We start from the raw sequence: 16,533 nt of genomic DNA, 5'->3' as shown, positions 1-16,533 counted from the left end.
CAAGTAGCCTTGGATAGCATATGAAGAGAACTTTTCTCATAATTTTTAGTAAGCTCAAGGGAGATAATGGAAGTGGTATCTTCATCATACTTAGGAGGTGGACAAGATATAAGATATGGAGCGGAAAAATCTCGAAAGAGATGACAGGGTGCTTGATCTTGATCTTTCTTGACATTTATAGCTTTTTCTCTTTGAGAGTCCTCTTCACATGGAGCCACTTCTAAGGACAAGGGAGAATGAAGAGTGAGTGGAGTGGTGCTTGTATTAGGTATAGTAGTGCATGAAGGTTGAGGATGTTTAGGATTAGTAGCATGGAAAGGTTTGTAGCCAAGTGAAGGTTAGCTTGAGTTTCTTTTAGAGATAGCCCTTGAGGATACACGTAGTCAATGTGGAAAACATTAGATTCTTTATTTGATAGAGGCATGTCGGAAAGCTTTGAAGTGTTGGGAGATGCACGAGTGTTGGAAGAAGTGGAGGTATCAAGGAAACCATCACTAGACATAGATTCATTAATATGATCTTTCTCAAGAAAAGTATCCTCATCACATGAGTCATTAGAGGTATCAATAATCCCATTGTCAATAAGATCTTGGATTTTATGTTTCAGCTCAATGCAATCTGAAGTACTATGGTCATTAGATTGATGATAGGCACAATAGGTATCCAAGAATGGATTTCCATAGGAGATAGACTTAGGCAACATGATGAGCTTGGTGCCAAGAAGTGTTCTCAAAATGTCATCATAAGAATTCCTCAAGGGAGTAAAATTTCTCTCAAAAGTATGTCTAGAGTCCTTTGGTTTTTTCTCAAGTGAATGGTATACATCCATGTCTTCATCATTATCTTGGTCAAAGATAGGTCCATCATGAAATTTTAGCATAGGCTCAAAGGAGGTATCACTTGCTTTTTCTCTAAAGAGGTCTTTAGATCTAGAAGATGAAGACATTTGATGTCTTGAAGTAGAGCATGTAGACCTAGAAGAAGAGGATGACCTAAAAGAAGGTGACTCACATGCATGTAAAGACATTAAGGAAGATTCATGTAATGATGCAATCTTCTCCTCTAACCTTTTCTCAAGTTTAGACTTCATTTCTATCATGCGCTTAGAGAGATGAAGGTAAGAAAGATCATTTGTCTATTCTAGTTCTTTGTATTGCGCATATAGATCTTGAAACTCTTTAGTGACATGGAGGATATCATGATCATCTAGATTCGGTTGAAGTTTGGTAGCACAAGGTTTAGATCCCATAGTTTTAGATGCAAAGGCAAGCATAAAAGAGCCTAGAAGATAACTTGATGTTGAAACTATAGGAGGTAGAGTGTTCACTTGCCAAGATAGTAGACAAAGATTAAAGCAACTTGTCAAACAATGTGTCCAAGAAACTTACGATATGAATGACTCAAGTCAAGAGCTAGGCAAGAAGACAAATAGCCAAGTAGATAGAGCAAGCGGGGTGACAAGTGAAAAACTTTCCCAACCCAAGAGTGTTGTCAAGAAATCAAGGTAACCATTTCAGCAAAAAGATAACTAGCAAGAAAACATAGACCATGAAGATAAGAAGACCATGAGCACTAAGACCAAAGAGCCACTTTAAGCATGTTTAAGCACTAGAGACATAACAAATCATAGCCAAATGATGAAACCCCCCTTATTAAGTAACAAAAGAAAATATTTGCACTTGACATTTTGACTTGGTTGACAAAGTTTGACAATAGTTGATAGCATAGCAAGTTTGATGTTCAAAAAAAATTTTCTTTCCAAGCAAGATAGTGACACATGGAGTAGTCTTCAAACAATCAAGCAAGGGACTAAGCAACCTTGCATGATATGTGAGGTCTTAAAAGAAATCCCTAGAACTATCGTCATGTGTATGTTCAAAAGATTTTCATAGGTCTAGCACATTCAAGAACACATCAAGCAATATCTACTTAGAAGTCATGGTTAATTACTCAACAACTTGGCCCATGCTTGATGCTCCTTCGCCTCACACCAAGTGGTTGCCCGCAAGAGATATTGGCTTTGTCATGGAAATGCCATAAGCATAACCAAGGGAACATATATGGTGAGTGTAAATCTTGAGGTGATCCAGGTACTCCACTAGGATCAATCCTTGCACCAAGAAGTTGAGCGGCTAAAAATGGTAGTTACTAACTTAGGGTGTTTAGATAGAGCTTCCGTTCATAGTGTTCCTCTTGCTCCCAATTACAGGACACCTCACCTTGCGATGAGTAACCGATCTTGCGACCACAAGAGTACCTTAAGCATTCTTGCCTAGTGATCTTCCTATGGTCGAAATCCCATAAAAACACTACGTCTACCAAGGTTTTGTGTCCTTGATAGCCTTGAGTTTATAGTGGGTTGGAAGAGCTAGGTAATTTTCTTGTCCCCACTTGGGTCATTCCTCTCAGGTTGTCCGAGAGCAGGCTCTCTAAAGGAATCTAACTACCACAAAATGGATCCACTCTCAAGGGTCAAGATTTTTTATTCACCTCAAGGGTGAAGAGCATACTCTCCTACTTTGATTGGTTCACCCAAAAACACCAAGAAGATTAAATTGCCTCTTACTCTTGAAACCAAATGGTAAGTCAAGATTTCTGATTCACCACAAGGGTGAAGAGCATACTCTCCTATCACCAAAAGATCCCAATTGTAAGTTTTAATATGCCTAAAAATAAATAACTAGTATATTCCACACATGTAAAAGTAAAAAACAAGAAAAATTAAGTTTTTATGCATTGGGAAGCCCTGCAAACAATCGTTAGTAGCCTTTGTGCATTTGAAGCTTTGACATGCATTCTTTTTATGCAATGTTTCAATTTTTTTTTCATAAGGATGGCAACCTGTAATCACAACTTGTTAGCACCAAAAGTTAGTGTGAAATAACATAAAAATTTTCAATAAAAAGTGGTGAGTTGCCTCAAAAATCCAATTTATCTTCCAACCAAGTGCATGCAAAGAAAGTGCAAGTTAATCACAAATGCTCTCATTTTTACTCTTTGATTTTGACCTAGTCAACAAGATTGGATTTTTTTGCTATGATTTCGTATTCAAAAATAAAATTGAAAAGAAGAGATCCCTATTAAAAATTAGAGAGATTTCCAAAAATGCAAGAAATTTAAAAAAATCTCTTCATTTGCGCTCTAGAGATCGATTTTGTCAAAACAGGCAAAATTTATCAAATTGAGTTTTTGATCCTTAATACAACCTCAAAATTCAAAACACAAAGAAAGAACCCCTATTAGAATTGAAAACCCTTTTTTAAAATGTAAGTTTTTTTGAAAAATTCACTGATTTGAAATCATAAACGACTTTTTATGAAAAACAAAGAAAAACTAATAACTCCTGAAAATCATGGCAAAATGCTTTAAAAGTCGGACTAAGACATTTTGAGCACATACCCAACTTGCAAAAAAAAATTCAGAACCAAACTCTGAGCAGTTTAAAAGATATGATCAAATCTTTAAACCAACTAAGTTTTTGGCCTTCAAACCAATCTACTTATGGGTTGGCCTTAAAACCAAAGTGATAATTCTACAAAAGCATTTGATTAGATCCAATATGCTGCTGTAAAAAAATAGAGATGAAAAATAAAAGCAAATGGAGCTAGAAACTTGATTCAAGCCCCACGGTGGGCGCCAAAAATGTACACTCGAAAAGGTGCACTTCTCTAAATCATTCTATCCAAGGTTCTCCATAGATTGGAAAGATCGAATGCCGACTTAGAGCTCCCTAGTCATGGAGTGCAAGAGGCATACAAATGAACACATAAGAGCTGAACTCCTCTTCAGCTTCGGTTGGTCTTTTAGACTGAACATGAATCAAAGAACAATAGATTCCAGGGTAGTTTGATCCCGTGGGAGCCCCATGAGGTAGTGGTATTGCTATAGGATCAGTCTCCAAGTGAGAGATTGTTGTTTAGTGTGGAGCCTGATCAGTCCCCAAGTGAGAAATTGTTAGATTATGGTGACTGATCAGAAAAGTACTGTACATACTTCATAATTAGTGGGGTTTAGGCCATGGCCAACATTGTAGCCGACACATGGCCAACATGTTGTAACCCTAAATGGATAAAATACTTGTATAAAAGGATTTAGGGTTAGGTATTTTCATTATGTTGTGATGTGAAATTGCTTATTGCAGTGGTATTGAGCTGTAAGGGATTATGGACTATAATCAGGTTGTAATCACTGGATTGTAATAAGATCAGACTTGCTATTTGGTGGACGTAGCCCAGGGATTGGGTGAACCATGTTAAATCTTGGTACCTTGTGTTCATTTCTGTGTGATCTATTATTTTTTCTATTATTGGTTATATTTGCATGTAGTTTTTATTTTTGTCTGTGGTTTATCCTAACACTAAAGAGCTAGGAAGGGGAAAATAGCAGAGGAAAAAAGTAAGATATGCATATGATCCTATGTCAAATGATGATGATGAATACTTATTATCTACTAGTATCTCAAGTAGTGAAAAATGGTCTTGAGTGCACATGTACTTAGAAACAAAATTTTAAGGGATCTTAAGGGTTCCTAATCTCCCTTTCAACACACTAAGACCCCTCATAACCCCTTTTAACATATTAGAGCCAGCAAGTCTACGGAAGTACTTATATTTGTCAATGGAGGAGATACACCCATTGGATGTATAATAAGTTTATATATATATAAAGAGAGAGAGGAATGATAGGGATAAGGAAGGAGAGAGATAAAATGGGGGTTAGGGGTACAAGAGGAGTGAGAGAGAGAGAGAGAGAGAGAGAGAGAGAGAGAGAGAGAGAGAGAGAGAGAGAGAGAATGGAAAGGGAAAAACCCTAATAAAAGTAATGGTATAATTTGGATAGAAAGGATCACCATACTTCATAAATAAAGAAGGAAAACATAATCTTAGATATCCAACCTCAATTGATGTCATTGATTTTGGAGCTTTCTCCAACTATACCTCTTTTTCTTTTTATAGTACCTACTAGACTATCATAGAAAAATTGTGATGAACTACTAGACTATCATAAAAAACTTGTGATGAAGATGACACATCCAACTATTAGACTTTGAGGAAAAATTTGTGATGAAGATGGCACTAAAAACTACTAGACTATCATGAAAAACTTATGATGAAGATGTCACATCTAATTACTAGATTGTCATCGAAAACTTGTGATGAATATGGCACCTACAACTACTAGGTTATCAAGGAAGACTTGTGATGAAGTTGACACCTCCAACTAATAGACTATAATGGAAATCTTGTGATGAAGATAACACCTCCAACTACTAGACTATCATGGATTTTTTTTTATGAAGATGACACCTCAAACTACTAGACTATCATGAAAAACTTGTGATGAAGATGACACCTCCAACTACTAAAATTTCATGGAATACGTGTGATGAAGATGAAACCTACAACTACTAGATTGTCATGGAAAACTTGTAATGAAGATGACACCTCCAAATACTATACTATCATTGAAAACTTGTGATGAAGATGAAACCTCCAAATATTAGACTGTCATGGAAAACTTGTGATGAATATGGAATCTCTAACTACTAAATTATCATGGAAAACTTGTGATGAAGATGACACCTATAACTACTAGACTATCATGGAAAACTTGTGATGAAGATGACACCTAAAACTACTAGAAAGCCATGGAAAACTTGTGATGAAGATAGCACCTACAACTACTAGAATGTCATGGAAAACTGGTGATGAAGATGGCAGCTCCAACAACTATACTTTCATGGAAAACTTGTTTTGAAAATGGCATCGACAAATAATAAACTATCACGAAAAATGTGTAATGAAGATAACACATCCAACTACTAGGCTATCATGGAAAACTTATGATGAAGATGGCACCTACAACTACTAGACTATCATGAAAAAGTTGTGATGAAGATGAAACCTATAACTTCTAAACTATCATGGAAAACTTGTGATGAAGATGAAACCTATAACTTCTACACTATCATGGAAAACTTGTGATGAAGATGGTACCTCCAACTATCAAACTATCATGAAAAACTTGAGATGAAGATGACACCTACAACTACTAGACTATCATTGAAATTTTTTGATGAAGATGACACTTCCAACTACTAGACTACCATAGAAAATTTATGATGAATATGACACCTAAAACTTCTAGACTATCATGGAAAACTTGTGATGAAGATGGGACCTACAACTACTAGATTTTCATGGAAAACTTGTGATGAAGATGGAACCTCCAACTACTAGACTATCATGGACATTTTTTGATGAAGATGGTACTTGAAATTACAAGACTTCCATGGAAAACTTTTGATAAATATGGTACCTCCAACTACTACACTCTCATGGAAAACTTGTGATGAAGATGATACCTGAAACTACTAGACTATCATGGAAAACTTTTCATGAAGATGAAACCTCCAACTAGTAGACTATCTTGAATATTTTTTGATGAATTTTCCACATGTAACTAATAGACTATCATGGAAAAATTGTGATGAAAATTGAACCTCCAACTACTTGACTTTCATGGAAAATTTGTGATGAAGACAACACCTGCAACTACTAAACTTGTGATGAAGATGGAACCTAAGACTACTAGACTTTCATAGAAAACTCGTGATGGAGATGATATCTACAACTACTAGATTGTCATGGAAACCTTGTGATGATGATGACACCTCCAACTGATAGACTGTGATGGAAAACTTGTGACGAAGATAACACCTCCAACTACTAGACTATCTTGGAAAATGTGTGATAAAGATGACACCTCCAACTACTAGACTGTCATGGAAAACTTATAATGAAGATGACAACTCCAACTACTAGACTATCATTGAAAATTTGTGATGAAGATGGACCTCCAACTACTAGAATGTCATGGAAAACTTGTGATGAAGATGACACCTACAACTACTAGACTATCATGGAAAACCTATGATGAAGATGACACCTCCAACTACTAGACTATCATTGAAAACTTATGAAAATGACACCTCCAACTACTAAAGTGACTATCAATATTGACTATAAATTTTTCTTTCATCTTGGCAAGAGATTCAATAGTTTTTTTGATCGTTCAAGAAGAATATTATTGTAGGGTTTTTTGTTTGTCATGGTAATGCACCCTTGGCTCAATTATAGAGCCTTCCTCCTCCTATTCTTGACATACACATAAAAACCCATCCCTAAATTTTCCTATATGATAAAAATAAAGAGATAGTTGACTAAAATGAATGGACATACCTCATAGCTTTCACAAAATGATTTATCTTTTGGTTCAACCATAAGAATCTCTCTTCTATATCCCAACCTTACATTGTATTATTGCATTGTAATTAGGTCATCCCTATAAGGGTGACCATTTGGATGAACACTAAACTGAATGATTCCAAGATCCACACTTTGATTTCTAGAAGCTAAACATTCCTTGACAGAATTGACATTTGAATCTTTGTATAAAATCCACTGTGTATCATCTCTCTACCATACTCCTTCTGTGGTGGGCTTTGGGAAGTCTTTGGTAATACACATGTTTTCCTTAAAATATTATTTGTAAAATTACTCTTACAATATTTTGAACCAGACGATGAGTGTTTGAAATGTGTGATGGTTATAATGTGTCCCATGCATGGCTGATTCAAAGTGTGAAACTAAGGATTTAGAATTATATTGTATAGTTCCCTATATGATCTAATCATTTATTTAATGAAATCAATCCATTTTTGGGTACTTGCTTCATTAATTGGGCCTAATTAGGCCTTTAAATGATTGACTTTACTTTTACATAGATATAACATGAACATATTATTGCTAGTATAGTTTTACTTAAAATAATGTAGTCACATTATGTCTAGTATGATCATTTACTCATATAGAGCATAACATAATCAAATCTTGTTAACTAAAATGCACGATCACGTCTAGGCTTGGTAATAGGCATACACTACAAAAAGGCTTGGGTTGGTATTTTCCCTCCACTGTTTGTTGCTTTAGACATTTTTTCATCTTCTAATATTTATTCTCATCTTTGACTTCATTAAAATTACTACCATAATCTTATGCATTTTCTTACCTTTCTAACATATAATTTTTTTAATTTTTGGACACGATTAGCATTGTAAATTTAATTTCTGTACATCAATGTCTTGATAGTCCTCTTAGAAATATGTCTACATTTTTTAAAGAAATTTTGATCTACTTAACCAAATGGAAAATAAATTACATATTATTGTTCTACACTTGATTCTATCACTTAAAAAAATGTTGATTTTAGATTATTTTGATGCAAGTTATGCCTAGTGCACAAAGAGGTGCCAAAATTTCAAGATGGAGTCACTTCAAAAAATCATAGAAAATGAACTACTTGTCAAAAAATAATGAAAAAATACACAACTTCTAGATCTCACTCTTACATATTATCCTATTTAGGTTTTTTTTAAATACTAAATATAACTATGTATTTTTGTGGAGCACACATAAACAATTTTGTTATGTTTTTTAGCAAACAATAGGAACAATTTTTTGTTTATGTCGGGTTTGACCCTCTTAATCTTGTCCATTTTAAAAAAACCTTAGCTTAGAAACTAGATTTAGAGAATTATAAAAAAATTTATACATTTTCTCATTTTGAATGCATGTCCCTCAAATGGGTATTCCAAGATTAGGTTTACCTTATTTTAGAACCCCATTTTTGCAGACATCTTGCTCCACACACCCCATGAAATGATATTACCTCACATACATTCTCAGGTGTAGGCCACTCAAGAATTTATTTAACCTTCTCAGAATCCATCCTCAAAGCATAAGCATTGATCACAAATCCCAAGTACACAATTTCCTCTTTTATGAATGAACACTTCTTCAAATTGATCAACAAATCTCCTCTTTCAATCTCTGTAACACTTGTATAATATGCTCAATATGATCTTCATCATTCTTACTCAATATCAAAATATCATCCAAATAAACAATCATAAAATTTCCCAAGAATTTCTTCAAGACTTTATTCATCAACCTCATGAAAGTACTAGGTTCATAAGTCTTCCACTCATTAACTTATTTGATTATGATTTGATGATACCCACTCTTCAAGTCAATCTCTATAAAATATCTAACCTCACTCAAGAAATTCATTATATCATCCATCCTTGATACAGGAAACCTATACTTTAGTGATATCTTGTTACTAGCTCTAGAATCAATACACATTCTCCACTCACCATTCTTCCTGGGTTCCAACACAATAGGTGTAGCACATGGACTCAAGATTTCTCTAATCAATCCTTTCTATAATAATTCACACACTTGCATGTTAAGTTATTCATTCTTGGTAGGTATCAATCTAGAAGGTGATTTTTTTGGAAAACTAGATCCAGGAATCAAGTCCATACAATGACTTATACTCCTTACTAGTAGTAAAGCATTAGGTACATTCTCTAAAATAATCTCCTGATACTTGGTGATAAATGTTTCAACTTCTTCTAGAACTCAGACAATACTGGCATTACTTAGAGCACTAGGAAGCACGACAAATAATTTCTTTCTTTCTTCATATCTTTCACAAATTGATTTCCATTAACTATGCAAACCCATATCATGGTATAATGATTTTCATCATGTGCTTCTATCAAAGCTAATATGACTTGTCTTTTTCCATTTGACCAAATAGTATATTGATTCAATCTACCACCATGCAATGCTTGTCTATCATACTACTAGGGTCTTCCCAAAAGTATATGGCAATAATCCATAGGCATAATATCATATGGGACTTCATCATAATAATTCCCAATATTTAATTTCAAAGGGCATTGTTTTCTTACCAACAACTTGTGCTCACCCTTGATCTAAGAAAATTGATAAGGTTTAGGGCATCTCATCCTCTACAACTATAATTTATTCATCAACTCCTCATATGCCAAATGTTTTGAACTACCACTTTCAATGATCACCTTACAAAATTTTCCAGCAATCTTGCATCTAGTCTTGAAAATACTTCTTCTCAAGAGGGATTCTCCACCAATTTTCTAATTGCACAAAGTTCTCATTACCATAAAAATTTCCCCTTCTTTAGGTCGATTTAGACTAGTAGATTCTCCATGAGTCAAAGTATTTCTACTACTGCTTTCAATTTTGCTCCTAGAATAGTTGCACTCAAAGGCTTCATGTCCTTCTTCACCAAATTTCAAATAGGTTCCATGAAATCCTCTATTGGAAGTCTTAATTGGAAAACTAAGATAATCAAAGGGGGGGGGGTGTGAATAAAGATCTGTAAAACTTAAATCTTTTAACAATTATTTCTTGCATTCACCACATTTACCATCTCATGTCCAATGTGTACATAACATAACTTGTAAAATCAAACTATAATAACATATAGATCTAATCTATCAATCACATGCATGAAATGTAACACATAACACAAAGATATGGCTACCCAGAAACCCTCCAAGGTGAAGGTAAAACTAGGGTGGGGATGACACCCACAAATCTTCACTACTATAGTAATAAAGTTAACCTATTAGGGTTACAATGTTTGACCATATCCAATGATCTACCCTATGAGGGGTCTGCCCTATTAAAAGATGTTAAGAATGTTAGGTCTTGCCCTATTAGAGAATTTTACACTTAAAATAAAGTAAGGACTTTGTTAGGAAATTTACAAAGATCTGTTAAGACCACTCTATTAAGAGATTATCCATGACTCAATATGTTAAAATTGATTTAGTACCTCATGATCCTTAGTCTTCTCTAATAAGCTAGTTCTAGATCTCCTCTCTTCAATACGATCTGATCTCTGAGCTTTACTATCCTTTGATACTTCGACAAGGTTGTTTTCTTTGTTCTACAATAACAAAACTATTTTGCCTCCTTTGCAAATATTCACACATTCATACTTGAATTACATGAATATCTTGTTCACTCCTCATTAATATCCTATACACCATCCACTATCCACTAGTACATTTTGGCTCATTTTTTGATGAAAATTGGTCAAATTTTTGACCAATTGCTACATTTCTATTTTTTTCATCAAAATCTTGACCAATTCTTATATGTGTTAGAAGTTAGACCAAGCATTTGGTCAAAAAAGGCTTATGTTGGTGTGAGGACCATTGGTCAAAATTTTGACCAATCTTGGTTGAAATGTCCACCAAACATAGGTCAAAAGTTTGACCAATGCTGGCCCTTCATTGACCAACATACCAAACCCACAACCAATGAATTGCTCAAAATTTTGACCAACATTGGTCAAAAGTTTGACCAATGCTAGCCCTTCATCAACCAGCATGCCAAACACATGACCAATGTATTGGTCAAAATTTTGACCAAACTTTGGTCGAAATATCAACCAAGATTGGTCAAAATTTTAGCCAAGATGATTTGTTTTTAAAAAAAATTAGTGGATGATAAATATCCAAAGTAATCATCAACGACAACCTGGTCATTGATTAGCTTGGATATTTATCTTTGGGTCTTTGGTGGGTCTACCACCACCTTGATATGAGATTTCATAGACCTATATTAATGGCACTACAAGTGGCTACATATGGATGAGGTTCTCCGATATTGTCTACATATACAAGTCCAAATGTGATTGTAACTTAATCATTTCCCTCTCATACCCTTTAAAATCAAGCCACTTCAACTAGGGAATATAATCCCCAATATTAACACATCCATGATGTACATAAGACTCCTCAATTGCCTTAGAAATAATATCCTCTAAGACCCTTGACTCCTCTCCTAAATACTTCTCATTAATGATCATAGACATGAGCATCTTGAAGTTCAAGAAGGAGAAGAACCTCTTCATGTTAACACTATTCTACAGTTGAGCCTACTCAAATAGAGAAGTGACTCCTTTGTGAAGTTGTTGGGATCTCTTGGGAGCAAAAGAATGGATTATCTTGGGAGAGAGAACCTTAAGAACAAAAAACCTTCAAGAAATTCTCCAAAAGGGGCCATATGTAGCCCAAGAAACCATTGAATAATTGTACCCTAAATGCTTCCCTTGTGAAAGATGAGGCTTTGATCCCAAAGCCTTGTCATTCACTATGAAACACTCTCTCACTAACTCTATAGAGCTTACTATCAAAAAAAGGTGGCTACCAAATTTGACATGCATAACTAGCCCATAGCTTTTAGCAAGAGAAGCTAAGATATGGTGAATTGGCCTTTTACTATTAAGAAGAATATGAAAGTTCCCAATTAGGGGAAGACCACTTGGGCCTAGAGGAAGATGATTCTTTTTATTAGAACTCACAACGCTTTTCAATATAAAAAGAGCAACATAAACTATAGCAACTCCTACCACAATAAGAGGGTTAAATGTTCTTGGATAATGTGTGTATCAAAGATTTAAAATGTAGAGATAAAAATATGCAATGTAGGTAATTGCATACAATATCCTGGGAACAATAATTTTAAATAAAAATATTACCTCTAAGATACGCCTCCAATAAGTGAGATTGCCCCTTTTTCCCTAGCATTCAATCATTGAAGGACACCTCTTAGTATGTTAGAGCATTCTTTAGCTCTTCATTACTAGTCAAAGTCATATTGAAAAAGACTTCAATAAAGAAATATCACAATGGAAACTTCAAGACTACATACTTTCCATGAGTGTCAAAAACTTAATATAATAGTATCATTTGTTTATATCATGAGGTAATCAGCATACATAAAAGTGGAATCATAAAATAATCATTGAATGGGGATACCAAAAAATAGGGATACTTCATATAATCATCATTAAAAAATTTCCCTCAAAATGGTATTGGATGGTATTTATGACATAACAATGCTCAAAACTACCATTAATTTAAAATCAACCAAATTTGTAACAAACTCTGACCACACAAAAATATTCATAAATCATGGAGTCATGAAGTCATCTAGGCTTGGGGTATCAAAAAATAAACATAATGATATCATATGATAGTTAAATCTAAACCCCAAGAAACCATTAAATGAAAATAGGGGACCTCATTGAATGATTTTCAATGGATACTAAAGCATCCCAAAATACTATAATTAGGACCATTCACATAAAATCTACCAATGAATTTGAGGACTTTATATTGCAAGCACTAAACTAAAGAAAATGACTTAAGAAAAATCATTATAAATAGGAATAGTACTAAATAAAATACAACACATATGTGTAAAGCCTTTTGTACACAAAAAAAATCTAGTGTCAGTGGCATCCCTAGGACCATCAAAAATTAAATATAACATTATTATATAAGAAGTGGAAATTCTAAATCTCCATCTAAGTTTTGTTGTAGGTTTATGGATTCCCCTAGTCTATTAGAAGTATGGTATTGTTTTATTTTAATGAGATCTTTAACCTTGGGACCTCTATTGAGTTGGATATTGAGTAAGTGATGAGAGGTTATAGTCAAAAATCATTAGCTTGTATCAATAAAACAATACTTTAAATGATAAAAAAGAAGAAGCGAAATTAAAAGGCTATTGTAAATTTCTTTGGTAAAAACTACACTCTAAAGTACAAGAGTTTCTTTTCTAATCAAACCATTTCATATTTATTTGTTCCATATCATTACTAATTTACTATTTTACTCAAACTATTTCATATTGGTTCCATACTATTATCAATTTAAATGTATGCCACATTTTCTTTAGAAAATTCTATAAAGATAATCACTAGTGATGTAATAAGTACAAAATCATACAACTAAAAACATTGAACACTACACACCTTTTGCAAAGAAAAAAATACTTACCATGATTATTATTGTTTAGATTAATGGCTTGCATCATGTTTCTCCCTTCTCTTTCTGAACGAAATATTATGAAATACATAACACAGGAAAAAATCCAAAGTTAGAAATGAGAGGGAAAAAGGAAAATCAAAAGAGATAAATGAAAGTGATTAATTACCTATATAGTGATGAAATCAATGGATATATGAACAAAAGGCATAAATTTATTTTACTTACCAAAAATAATTTTTTTTGGATTTCAGCCTACATCATAATACTATAATATTACTAGAAATATTTAAAATATTATAAGCAAAGGAATTGACTATAAACATTTAACACATTTTTCTAGAAGTTAGTCTGTCATTAGGATATAATGCTTAAATCGATTAAACACTAGATATAGCAGAAACATCATGAATTGTAAGAGGATTTTATACTAGAAATCTTAGAAAGTTTTAGTTGTTCATAAGGGTATAAAAATGTATTAAATCATAAGAACATGTAGAATTAGTGTAGGAGCACCAAGGTCACAAGTAGGAGTTATGAAGAGCAGCAGGATCACTGACTTAGTTGGAATTGAAGACAAAATGCCTTCTAAGGTCATTAAAACTTGTAATGAGAATGCTCATGGTTGTTAATACTATTTTGATCATAAATTGATCTTATTTTTAATCACAATCCTAAATGTAAGCATAATGGCAATGCTAAGGTACCTACGGGTCACTAGGAAGGGTTTATGGTTTTCTCCTAGGTTAGGGGATTGGGAAATGATCAATAATTGTTGGAAATGATGTAATAAGGCTATTAAAGCCTCTAAGTGGTGTTAAAAGCTAAGATTATGATAAGTTGTAAAATGCCTATATTGGCCATATGAGCTTAAAAAGGCTTAATTAGAGTTAGTAGGGGTTAGTAGTAAGGGTTTATGAGTTAGTTTGGCTTTACAGGTTGTCCTTAAACCTTTTAAAAGTTTTTTTAGATGGCTTGTAATAGTGTGTTATCAAGTTGACAACTTTTGTTTTCAACTTGACAACAAATTACTAGTTTTAGTTGGTAACAATTAGTTTAGACTGGTACAGAGATAGTTAGGAAGTAGTTAGTTAGTCTTTAGAAGAGTTAGGGTATATTTAATAGGATCTTTTGACCCACTTATTATTCCTAAATTTTCTCATGCTATCTATCATTGATGAAATGTTTCTAAAAGTTTCATCTAGCAAGTGTTACAAAAATTTGGACTTTTATGAAGAATATGCATGAGACATTAGATAAATGCATTCCTTTTTCTCTTACAAATATGTTGTTCTTGATTATGGTGAAATACAAGATGTCTTTCAAGATCATTTAATGAGTATAAAAAACATTGGTGATCAATGGAGAAAAATGATCGTGAGATTAAAGAAAAGGATATGGTGATTATTACTTTGAAAAGCTTACCACAAACCTATGAGCACTTCAATGAAGATCTCAGTATCACCTCTGCATTGTTGATTTTAAGTTTGATAGTTTGTGCAATAAGCTATTACAAGAGGATAAATGTAAGTATTTTTCTAGCAAAAATGACACGTCCAAAATGAACAAACATTAAATACCAAGGACAAAGGCAAAGATAATTCTACTATACAGAAAGAACACAAGAAACTTCACAATTCTTTAAAGAAGCTGAAATCTATGACATGCCATTATTGTTGTAAACTAGGTCATATGAACTTCTTCAAAAAATAGTTGGTTGATCAAAAATTGTGCCTAGAAAGGTGTCAAAAAGGCTTATGTCATAGAGCATTCAAAGGAGTCAACCTTCTATGCAATCATATGACCATATTACACAAACATAATAGAATAGGGAGAAGAACAAAGTGAGAAAAATTGTGTGACACAAGTACACATTCCAACACCTCAAACTACCATCCACATTCACTAAGTCACCTTGGGATGAGGGGATAATTCTACTATATAGAAAAGACACAACAAACTTTAGATTCTTCAAAGAATTAGAATTTGAAATCTATTACATGTGATTATTGTTGTAAACCAAGTCATATGAAGTTCTACAAAAAGTAGTTGGCTAATAAAAAATTGTGTCTAGAAAGGTGTCAAAAAGTCTCATGTCATAGAGCAGTCAAAGAAGTCAACCTTCTACATGATCATATGACCATATCAAACAAATGTAATAGAATCAAGAGAAGAAAAAAGCGAGAAAACTTGTGTAACACAAGTATGCATCCCAACACCTCAAATAACCATCCCCATTCCCTAAGTCACCTTGGGATGATGAGAATTTTGGCACTATCCTCCCAACTAAGAAAATTTGGAAATGCTCAAAAACGTGTCCATAAAATTGGGGATGACATGAAACTTATAGGGGGGCATCCCTGAGGCATATATGGACATTTCAAACTTCCTTAACCCATCTCTCCAATGTCCAAACATCCCTTGAACAAAAATAGCATTAAAATATTTACTGATAAATAAGTCATGATAGCATTATGACAACAACAATAAATATATCATGATTTAGATACATGGATACAAGTTGATCTAGATTTTTAATTTCACTATTCATAAGAGTTTAAACTTCAAAAGTTCGATATGGTATTAGAGTCAATTATTTTAGTCAGTTGCAAGAGAGATTAAGATGCATTTTCCATGGTCTGGTACATTGTAGTTTTGTGCAATAAATACAAATGAACAATTTCATTTTGGAATGTACTTGGATGCAGGCTTCAGCAGACATCATCTCACATTGTTTTAATGTCATATTAAACTGATGTTCATTAACTAATAGATCTCTCTCTCTCTCTCTCTCTCTC

This window comes from Cupressus sempervirens, chromosome 6 (assembly GCF_028749045.1).
Source record: "Cupressus sempervirens isolate cs-2001-9-10 chromosome 6, ASM2874904v1, whole genome shotgun sequence".
Taxonomy (NCBI): Eukaryota; Viridiplantae; Streptophyta; class Pinopsida; order Cupressales; family Cupressaceae; genus Cupressus; species Cupressus sempervirens.
This window is presented reverse-complemented; position numbering follows the sequence as displayed.